We start from the raw sequence: 11,666 nt of genomic DNA on the forward strand, positions 1-11,666 counted from the left end.
TCTCTCTCTCTCTCACTCCCCCCCCCCCTCCCCCCCCTCCCTCCCTCCCCTCCCCCTGACTGGTTTGAGGTTTCTGTTACAGCTGGGCCCTGACTGAGACCGAGTTCTCTGTTACAGCTGGGCCCTGACTGAGACCTCTGTTACAGCTGGGCCCTGACTGAGACCTCTGTTATAGCTGGGCCTGACTGAGACCTCTGTTATAGCTGGGCCCTGACTGAGGTCTCTGTTACAGCTGGGCCCTGACTGAGACCTCTATTACAGCTGGGCCCTGACTGAGGTCTCTGTTACAGCTGGGCCCTGACTGAGGTCTCTGTTACAGCTGGGCCCTGACTGAGGTCTCTGTTACAGCTGGGCCCTGACTGAGGTCTCTGTTACAGCTGGGCCCTGACTGAGGTCTCTGTTACAGCTGGGCCCTGACCGAGACCTCTGTTACAGCTGGGCCCTGACCGAGGTCTCTGTTACAGCTGGGCCCTGACTGAGGTCTCTGTTACAGCTGGCCCCTGACTGAGACCGAGGCCTCTGTTACAGCTGGCCCTGACTGAGACCCGAGGTCTCTGTTACAGCTGGGCCCTGACTGAGACCGAGGTCTCTGTTACAGCTGGGCCCTGACTGAGACCGAGGTCCCTGTTACAGCTGGGCCCTGACTGAGACCGAGGTCTCTGTTACAGCTGGGCCCTGACTGAGACCGAGGTCTCTGTTACAGCTGGGCCCTGACTGAGACCTCTGTTACAGCTGGGCCCTGACTGAGACCTCTGTTACAGCTGGGCCCTGACTGAGACCTCTGTTATAGCTGGGCCCTGACTGAGGGTCTCTGTTACAGCTGGGCCCTGACTGAGACCTCTATTACAGCTGGGCCCTGACTGAGGTCTCTGTTACAGCTGGGCCCTGACTGAGGTCTCTGTTACAGCTGGGCCCTGACTGAGGTCTCTGTTACAGCTGGGCCCTGACTGAGGTCTCTGTTACAGCTGGGCCCTGACTGAGGTCTCTGTTACAGCTGGGCCCTGACCGAGACCTCTGTTACAGCTGGGCCCTGACCGAGGTCTCTGTTACAGCTGGGCCCTGACTGAGGTCTCTGTTACAGCTGGGCCCCTGACTGAGACCGAGGCCTCTGTTACAGCTGGGCCCTGACTGAGACCCGAGGTCTCTGTTACAGCTGGGCCCTGACTGAGACCGAGGTCCCCTGTTACAGCTGGCTATTCCCCTAACAGGCTATTCCCCTAACAGGCTATTCCCCGAACGGGCTATTCCCCTAACAGGTTATTCCCCGAACGGGCTATTCCCCTAACAGGCTATTCCCCTAACAGGCTATTCCCCTAACAGGCTATTCCCCTAACAGGCTATTACCCTAACAGGCTATTCCCCTAACAGGTTATTCCCCTAACAGGCTATTCTACCAACAGGTTATTCCCCTAACAGGCTATTCCTACCAACAGGTTATTCCCCTAACAGGCTATTCTACCAACAGGTTATTCCCCTAACAGGCTATTCTACCACAGGTTATTCCCCGAACGGGCTATTCCCCTAACAGGTTATTCCCTAACAGGTTATTCACCAACAGGTTATTCCCCTAACAGGTTATTCCCTTAACAGGCTATTCCCTTAACAGGCTATTCCCCTAACAGGCTATGCCCCTAACAGGTTATTCCCCTAACAGGTTATTCCCCTAACAGGCTATTCCCCTAACAGGCTATTCCCCTAACAGGCTATTCCCCTAACAGGCTATTCCCCTAACAGGCTATTCCCCTAAACAGGCTATTCCCCTAACAGGCTATTCCCCTAACAGGCTATTCCCCTAACACGGTTATTCCCCTAACAGGCTATTCCCCTAACAGGTTTATTCTACCATCAGGCTATTCCCCTAACAGGCTAGTTCCCTAACAGGCTATTTCCCTAACAGGCTATTCACCTAACAGGTTTTTCCCCTAACAGGTTATTCCCCTAACAGGCTATTCTCCTAACAGGCTATTCTCCTAAACAGGTTTTTCCCCTAACATGTTTATTCCCCCTAACAGGCTATTCTCCTAACAGGCTATTCTCCTAACAGGCTATTCCCCTAACAGGCTATTCCCCCTAACAGGTTATTCCCCTAACAGGTTATTCCCCTACAGGCTATTCCCCTAACAGGCTATTCTACCAACAGGTTATTCCCCTAACAGGCTATTCTACCAACAGGTTATTCCCCTAACAGGCTATTCTACCAACAGGTTATTCCCCTAACAGGCTATTCTACCAACAGGTTATTCCCCTAACAGGCTATTCTACCAACAGGTTATTCCCCTAACAGGCTATTCTACCAACAGGTTATTCCCCGAACGGGCTATTCCCCTAACAGGTTATTCCCCTAACAGGTTATTCTACCAACAGGTTATTCCCCTAACAGGTTATTCCCCTAACAGGTTATTCCCCTAACAGGTTATTCCCCTAACAGGCTATTCCCCTAACAGGCTATTCCCCTAACAGGTTATTCCCCTAACAGGTTATTCCCTTAACAGGTTATTCCCCTAACAGGCTATTCCCCTAACAGGCTATTCCCCTAACAGGCTATTCCCCTAACAGGTTATTCCCCTAACAGGCTATTCCCCTAACAGGTTATGTTATGAGTTCTGGAGCTAGGACCTGTAATAAACCTGAGTGGTGAGTTCTGGAGCTAGGACCTGTAATAAACCTGAGTGGTGAGTTCTGGAGCTAGGACCTGTAATAAACCTGAGTGGTGAGTTCTGGAGCTAGGACCTGTAATAAACCTGAGTGGTGAGTTCTGGAGCTAGGACCTGTAATAAACCTGAGTGGTGAGTTCTGGAGCTAGGACCTGTAATAAACCTGAGTGGTGAGTTCTGGAGCTAGGACCTGTAATAAACCTGAGTGGTGAGTTATGGAGCTAGGACCTGTAATAAACCTGAGTGGTGAGTTCTGGAGCTAGGACCTGTAATAAACCTGAGTGGTGAGTTATGGAGCTAGGACCCGTAATAAACCTGAGTGGTGAGTTCTGGAGCTAGGACCTGTAATAAACCTGAGTGGTGAGTTCTATAGCCAGCACCCGTAATAAACCTAAGTGGTGAGTTCTGTAGCTAGCACCCGTAATAAACCTGAGTGGTGAGTTCTGGATCTAGGACCTGTAATAAACCTGAGTGGTGAGTTCTGTAGCTAGGACCTGTAATAAACCTGAGTGGTGAGTTCTGGAGCTAGGACCTGTAATAAACCTGAGTGGTGAGTTCTGGAGCTAGGACCTGTAATAAACATGAGTGGTGAGTTCTGGAGCTAGGACCCGTAATAAACCTGAGTGGTGAGTTCTGGAGCTAGGACCTGTAATAAACCTGAGTGGTGAGTTCTATAGCCAGCACCCGTAATAAACCTAAGTGGTGAGTTCTGTAGCTAGCACCCGTAATAAACCTGAGTGGTGAGTTCTGGAGCTAGGACCTGTAATAAACCTGAGTGGTGAGTTCTGGAGCTAGGACCTGTAATAAACCTGAGTGGTGAGTTCTGTAGCTAGGACCTGTAATAAACCTGGGTGGTGAGTTCTGGAGCTAGGACCTGTAATAAACCTGAGTGGTGAGTTCTGGAGCTAGGACCCGTAATAAACCTGAGTGGTGAGTTCTGTAGCTAGGACCTGTAATAAACCTGAGTGGTGAGTTCTGTAGCTAGGACCTGTAATAAACCTGAGTGGTGAGTTCTGTAGCTAGGACCTGTAATAAACCTGGGTGGTGAGTTCTGGAGCTAGGACCTGTAATAAACCTGAGTGGTGAGTTCTGGAGCTAGGACCTGTAATAAACCTGAGTGGTGAGTTCTGGGGCTAGGACCTGTAATAAACCTGAGTGGTGAGTTCTATAGCCAGCACCCGTAATAAACCTAAGTGGTGAGTTCTGTAGCTAGCACCTGTAATAAACCTGAGTGGTGAGTTCTGGAGCTAGGACCTGTAATAAACCTGAGTGGTGAGTTCTGTAGCTAGGACCTGTAATAAACCTGAGTGGTGAGTTCTGGAGCTAGGACCTGTAATAAACCTGAGTGGTGAGTTCTGGAGCTAGGACCTGTAATAAACCTGAGTGGTGAGTTCTGGAGCTAGGACCTGTATAAACCTGAGTGGTGAGTTCTATAGCCTGCACCTGTAATAAACCTAAGTGGTGAGTTCTGTAGCTAGCACCCGTAATAAACCTGAGTGGTGAGTTCTGGAGCTAGGACCTGTAATAAACATGAGTGGTGAGTTCTGGAGCTAGGACCTGTAATAAACCTGAGTGGTGAGTTCTGGAGCTAGGACCTGTAATAACCTGAGTGGTGAGTTCTATAGCCAGCACCCGTAATAAACCTAAGTGGTGAGTTCTGTAGCTAGCACCCGTAATAAACCTGAGTGGTGAGTTCTGTAGCTAGGACCTGCAATAAACCTGAGTGGTGAGTTCTGGAGCTAGGACCCGTAATAAACCTGAGTGGTGAGTTCTGGAGCTAGGGGCCTGTAATAACCTGAGTGGTGAGTTCTATAGCCAGCACCCGTAATAAACCTAAGTGGTGAGTTCTGTAGCTAGCACCCGTAATAAACCTGAGTGGTGAGTTCTGTAGCTAGGACCTGTAATAAACCTGAGTGGTGAGTTCTGGAGCTAGGACCTGTAATAAACCTGAGTGGTGAGTTTCTTGGAGCTAGGACCCTAATAAACCTGAGTGGTGAGTTCTGGAGCTAGGACCTGTAATAAACCTGAGTGGTGAGTTATGTAGCTAGGGCCTGTAATAAACCTGAGTGGTGAGTTATGGAGCTAGGACCTGTAATAAACCTGAGTGGTGAGTTCTGGAGCTAGGACCTGTAATAAACCTGAGTGGTGAGTTCTGGAGCTAGGACCTGTAATAAACCTGAGTGGTGAGTTCTGTTAGCTAGGACCTGTAATAAACCTGGGTGGTGAGTTCTGGAGCTAGGACCTGTAATAAACCTGAGTGGTGAGTTCTGTAGCTAGGACCTGTAATAAACCTGAGTGGTGAGTTCTGGAGTTAGGACCTGTAATAAACCTGAGTGGTGAGTTCTGGAGCTAGGACCTGTAATAAACCTGAGTGGTGAGTTCTGGAGCTAGGACCCGTAATAAACCTGAGTGGTGAGTTCTGGAGCTAGGACCTGTAATAAACCTGAGTGGTGAGTTCTATAGCCAGCACCCGTAATAAACCTAAGTGGTGAGTTCTGTAGCTAGCTCCCGTAATAAACCTGAGAGGTGAGTTCTGGAGCTAGGACCTGTAATAAACCTGAGTGGTGAGTTCTGGAGCTAGGACCTGTAATAAACCTGAGTGGTGAGTTCTGGAGCTAGGACCTGTAATAAACCTGAGTGGTGAGTTCTGGAGCTAGGACCTGTAATAAACCTGAGTGGTGAGTTCTGGAGCTAGGACCTGTAATAAACCTGAGTGGTGAGTTCTATAGCCAGCACCCGTAATAAACCTGAGTGGTGAGTTCTGTAGCTAGGACCTGTAATAAACCTGAGTGGTGAGTTCTGGAGCTAGGACCTGTTTTAAACCTGAGTGGTGAGTTCTGGAGCTAGGACCTGTAATAAACCTGAGTGGTGAGTTCTATAGCCAGCACCCATAATAAACCTAAGTGGTGAGTTCTGTAGCTAGCACCCGTAATAAACCTGAGTGGTGAGTTCTGTAGCTAGGACCTGTAATAAACCTGAGTGGTGAGTTCTGGAGCTAGGACCTGTAATAAACCTGAGTGGTGAGTTATGTAGCTAGGACCTGTAATAAACCTGAGTGGTGAGTTATGGAGCTAGGACCTGTAATAAACCTGAGTGGTGAGTTCTGGAGCTAGGACCTGTAATAAACCTGAGTGGTGAGTTCTGGAGCTAGGACCCGTAATAAACCTGAGTGGTGAGTTCTGGAGCTAGGACCTGTAATAAACCTGAGTGGTGAGTTCTATAGCCAGCACCCGTAATAAACCTAAGTGGTGAGTTCTGTAGCTTGGACCTGTAATAAACCTGAGTGGTGAGTTCTATAGCCAGCACCTGTAATAAACCTGAGTGGTGAGTTCTGGTGCTGGGACCCGTAATAAACCTGAGTGGTGAGTTCTGGAGCTAGGACCTGTAATAAACCTGAGTGGTGAGTTCTATAGTGGAGCTAGGACCCGTAATAAACCTGAGTGGTGAGTTCTGGAGCTAGGACCTGTAATAAACCTGAGTGGTGAGTTCTATAGCCAGCACCCGTAATAAACCTAAGTGGTGAGTTCTGTAGCTAGCACCCGTAATAAACCTGAGTGGTGAGTTCTGTAGCTAGGACCTGTAATAAACCTGAGTGGTGAGTTCTGGAGCTAGGACCTGTTTAAACCTGAGTGGTGAGTTCTGGAGCTAGGACCTGTAATAAACCTGAGTGGTGAGTTCTATAGCCAGCACCCATAATAAACCTAAGTGGTGAGTTCTGTAGCTAGCACCCGTAATAAACCTGAGTGGTGAGTTCTGTAGCTAGGACCTGTAATAAACCTGAGTGGTGAGTTCTGGAGCTAGGACCTGTAATAAACCTGAGTGGTGAGTTATGTAGCTAGGACCTGTAATAAACCTGAGTGGTGAGTTATGGAGCTAGGACCTGTAATAAACCTGAGTGGTGAGTTCTGGAGCTAGGACCTGTAATAAACCTGAGTGGTGAGTTCTGGAGCTAGGACCCGTAATAACCTGAGTGGTGAGTTCTGGAGCTAGGACCTGTAATAAACCTGAGTGGTGAGTTCTATAGCCAGCACCCGTAATAAACCTAAGTGGTGAGTTCTGTAGCTAGCACCCGTAATAAACCTGAGTGGTGAGTTCTGGAGCTAGGACCTGTTTTAAACCTGAGTGGTGAGTTCTGGAGCTAGGACCTGTAATAAACCTGAGTGGTGAGTTCTATAGCCAGCACCCGTAATAAACCTAAGTGGTGAGTTCTGTAGCTAGCACCCGTAATAAACCTGAGTGGTGAGTTCTGTAGCTAGGACCTGTAATAAACCTGAGTGGTGAGTTCTGGAGCTAGGACCTGTAATAAACCTGAGTGGTGAGTTCTGTAGCTAGGACCCGTAATAAACCTGAGTGGTGAGTTCTGTAGCTAGGACCTGTAATAAACCTGAGTGGTGAGTTATGTAGCTAGGACCTGTAATAAACCTGAGTGGTGAGTTATGGAGCTAGGACCTGTAATAAACCTGAGTGGTGAGTTCTGTAGCTAGGACCTGTAATAAACCTGAGTGGTGAGTTCTGTAGCTAGGACCTGTAATAAACCTGAGTGGTGAGTTATGTAGCTAGGACCTGTAATAAACCTGAGTGGTGAGTTATGTAGCTAGGACCTGTAATAAACCTGAGTGGTGAGTTCTGGAGCTAGGACCTGTAATAAACCTGAGTGGTGAGTTCTGGAGCTAGGACCTGTAATAAACCTGAGTGGTGAGTTCTATAGCCAGCACCCGTAATAAACCTAAGTGGTGAGTTCTGTAGCTAGCACCCGTAATAAACCAGAGTGGTGAGTTCTGTAGCTAGGACCTGTAATAAACCTGAGTGGTGAGTTCTGGAGCTAGGACTGTAATAAACCTGAGTGGTGAGTTCTGGAGCTAGGACCCGTAATAAACCTGAGTGGTGAGTTCTGTAGCTAGGACCTGTAATAAACCTGAGTGGTGAGTTATGTAGCTAGGACCTGTAATAAACCTGAGTGGTTAGTTATGGAGCTAGGACCTGTAATAAACCTGAGTGGTGAGTTCTGGAGCTAGGACCTGTAATAACCTGAGTGGTGAGTTCTGGAGCTAGGACCCGTAATAAACCTGAGTGGTGAGTTCTGGAGCTAGGACCTGTAATAAACCTGAGTGGTGAGTTCTATAGCCAGCACCCGTAATAAACCTAAGTGGTGAGTTCTGTAGCTAGCACCTGTAATAAACCTGAGTGGTGAGTTCTGGAGCTAGGACCTGTAATAAACCTGAGTGGTGAGTTATGTAGCTAGGACCTGTAATAAACCTGAGTGGTGAGTTCTGGAGCTAGGACCTGTAATAAACCTGAGTGGTGAGTTCTGGAGCTAGGACCAGTAATAAACCTGAGGGGTGAGTTCTGGAGCTAGGACCCGTAATAAACCTGAGTGGTGAGTTCTGGAGCTAGGACCTGTAATAAACTGAGTGGTGAGTTCTATAGCCAGCACCCGTAATAAACCTAAGTGGTGAGTTCTGTAGCTAGCAACCCGTAATAAACCTGAGTGGTGAGTTCTGTAGCTAGGACCTGTAATAAACCTGAGTGGTGAGTTCTGGAGCTAGGACCTGTAATAAACCTGAGTGGTGAGTTCTGGAGCTAGGACCCGTAATAAACCTGAGTGGTGAGTTCTGTAGCTAGGACCTGTAATAACCTGAGTGGTGAGTTATGTAGCTAGGGCCTGTAATAAACCTGAGTGGTGGAGTTATGGAGCTAGGACCTGTAATAAACCTGAGTGGTGAGTTCTGGAGCTAGGACCTGTAATAAACCTGAGTGGTGAGTTCTGGAGCTAGGACCTGTAATAACCTGAGTGGTGAGTTCTGTAGCTAGGACCTGTAATAAACCTGGGTGGTGAGTTCTGGAGCTAGGACCTGTAATAAACCTGAGTGGTGAGTTCTGTAGCTAGGACCTGTAATAAACCTGAGTGGTGAGTTCTGGAGCTAGGACCTGTAATAAACCTGAGTGGTGAGTTCTGGAGCTAGGACCTGTAATAAACCTGAGTGGTGAGTTCTGGAGCTAGGACCCGTAATAACCTGAGTGGTGAGTTCTGGAGCTAGGACCTGTAATAAAACTGAGTGGTGAGTTCTATAGCCAGCACCCGTAATAAACCTAAGTGGTGAGTTCTGTAGCTAGCACCTGTAATAAACCTGAGTGGTGAGTTCTGGAGCTAGGACCTGTAATAAACCTGAGTGGTGAGTTCTGTAGCTAGGACCTGTAATAAACCTGAGTGGTGAGTTCTGGAGCTAGGACCTGTAATAAACGTGAGTGTGAGTTCTGGAGCTAGGACCCGTAATAAACCTGAGTGGTGAGTTCTGGAGCTAGGACCTGTAATAAACCTGAGTGGTGAGTTCTATAGCCAGCAAACCGTAATAAACCTAAGTGGTGAGTTCTGTAGCTAGCACCCGTAATAAACCTGAGTGGTGAGTTCTGGAGCTAGGACCTGTAATAAACCTGAGTGGTGAGTTCTGGAGCTAGGACCTGTAATAACCCTGAGTGGTGAGTTTCTGGAGCTAGGACCTGTAATAAACCTGAGTGGTGAGTTCTATAGCGCAGCAACCGTAATAAACCTAAGTGGTGAGTTCTGTAGCTAGCACCCGTAATAAACCTGAGTGGTGAGTTCTGTAGCAAGGACCGGTAATAAACCTGAGTGGTGAGTTCTGGAGCTAGGACCTGTAATAAACCTGAGTGGTGAGTTCTGGAGCTAGGACCCGCTATAAACCTGAGTGGTGAGTTCTGTAGCTAGGACCTGTAATAAACCTGAGTGGTGAGTTATGTAGCTAGGACCTGTAATGAACCTGAGTGTGGAGTTCTGGAGCTAGGACCTGTAATAAACCTGAGTGGTGAGTTCTGGAGCTAGGACCTGTAATAACCTGAGTGGTGAGTTCTGGAGCTAGGATCCGTAATAACCTGAGTGGTGAGTTCTGGAGCTTAGGATCCTGTAATAAACACTGAGTGGTGAGTTATATAGCTAGGAACCCGTAATAAACCTAGTGGTGAGTTCTATAGCCAGCACCCGTAATAAACCTAAGTGGTGAGTTCTGGAGCTAGCCCCGTAATAAACCTGAGTGGTGAGTTCTGGAGCTAGGACCTGTAATAAACCTGAGTGGTGAGTTCTGGAGCTAGGACCCGTAATAACCTGAGTGGTGAGTTCTGGAGCTAGGACCTGTAATAAACCTGAGTGGTGAGTTCTGGAGCTAGGACCTGTAATAAACCTGAGTGGTGAGTTCTGTAGCTAGCACCCGTAATAAACCTGAGTGGTGAGTTCTGTAGCTAGGACCTGTAATAAACCTGAGTGGTGAGTTCTGGAGCTAGGACCTGTAATAAACCTGAGTGGTGAGTTCTGGAGCTAGGACCTGTAATAAACCTGAGTGGTGAGTTCTGTAGCTAGGACCCGTAATAAACCTGAGTGGTGAGTTCTGTAGCTAGGACCCGTAATAAACCTGAGTGGTGAGTTCTGGAGCTAGGACCTGTAATAAACCTGAGTGGTGAGTTCTGGAGCTAGGACCTGTAATAAACCTGAGTGGTGAGTTCTGTAGCTAGACCTGTAATAAACCTGAGTGGTGAGTTCTGGAGCTAGGACCTGTAATAAACCTGAGTGGTGAGTTCTGGAGCTAGGACCTGTAATAAACCTGAGTGGTGAGTTCTGGAGCTAGGACCCGTAATAACCTGAGTGGTGAGTTCTGGAGCTAGGACCTGTAATAAACCTGAGTGGTGAGTTCTATAGCCAGGACCTGTAATAAACCTGAGTGGTGAGTTCTGTAGCTACACCTGTAATAAACCTGAGTGGTGAGTTCTGGAGCTAGGACCTGTAATAAACCTGAGTGGTGAGTTCTGGAGCTAGGACCTGTAATAACCTGAGTGGTGAGTTCTGGAGCTAGCACCCGTAATAAACCTGAGTGGTGAGTTCTGTAGCTAGGACCCGTAATAAACCTGAGTGGTGAGTTCTGTAGCTAGGACCTGTAATAAACCTGAGTGGTGAGTTCTGGAGCTAGGACCTGTAATAAACCTGAGTGGTGAGTTCTGTAGCTAGGACCGTAATAAACCTGAGTGGTGAGTTCTGTAGCTAGGACCTGTATAATAAACCTGAGTGGTGAGTTCTGGAGCTAGGACCTGTAATAAACCTGAGTGGTGAGTTCTGGAGCTAGGACCTGTAATAACCTGAGTGGTGAGTTCTGAGCTAGGACCTGTAATAAACCTGAGTGGTGAGTTCGGTAGCTAGGACCTGTAATAAACCTGAGTGGTGAGTTCTGTAGCTAGGACCTGTAATAAACCTGAGTGGTGAGTTCTGGAGCTAGGACCTGTAATAACCTGAGTGGTGAGTTCTGGAGCTAGGACCTGTAATAAACCTGAGTGGTGAGTTCTGGAGCTAGGACCTGTAATAAACCTGAGTGTGAGTTCTATAGCCAGCACCCGTAATAAACCTGAGTGGTGAGTTCTGTAGCTAGGACCTGTAATAACCTGAGTGGTGAGTTCTGTAGCTAGGACCTGTAATAAACCTGAGTGGTGAGTTCTGGAGCTAGGACCTGTAATAAACCTGAGTGGTGAGTTCTGGAGCTAGGACCCGTAATAAACCTGAGTGGTGAGTTCTGTAGCTAGGACCTGTAATAAACCTGAGTGGTGAGTTCTGGAGCTAGGACCTGTAATAACCTGAGTGGTGAGTTCTGGAGCTAGGACCTGTAATAACCTGAGTGGTGAGTTCTGGAGCTAGGACCTGTATAAACCTGAGTGGTGAGTTCTGAGCTAGGACCCCGTAATAAACCTGAGTGGTGAGTTCTGTAGCTAGGACCTGTAATAAACCTGAGTGGTGAGTTCTGTAGCCAGCACCCGTAATAAACCTGAGTGGTGAGTTCTGTAGCTAGGACCTGTAATAAACCTGAGTGGTGAGTTTCTGGAGCTAGGACCTGTAATAAACCTGAGTGGTGAGTTCTGTAGCTAGGACCCTGTAATAAACCTGAGTGGTGAGTTCTGGAGCTAGGACTGTAATAAACCTGAGTGGTGAGTTCTGGAGCTAGGACCTGTAATAACCTGAGG

General features: G+C 47.9%; 1 protein-coding gene across 1 annotated transcript in view; it reads left to right on the forward strand.

The window, feature by feature from the left end:
- sgk1 (serum/glucocorticoid regulated kinase 1) overlaps positions 1–11,666 on the forward strand; it is a 187,016-nt gene that overhangs the window by 138,747 nt on the left and 36,603 nt on the right. The gene's annotated exons all lie outside the window — the stretch shown is intronic.

Source organism: Oncorhynchus kisutch, linkage group LG21 (assembly GCF_002021735.2).
Source record: "Oncorhynchus kisutch isolate 150728-3 linkage group LG21, Okis_V2, whole genome shotgun sequence".
Taxonomy (NCBI): domain Eukaryota; kingdom Metazoa; phylum Chordata; class Actinopteri; order Salmoniformes; family Salmonidae; genus Oncorhynchus; species Oncorhynchus kisutch.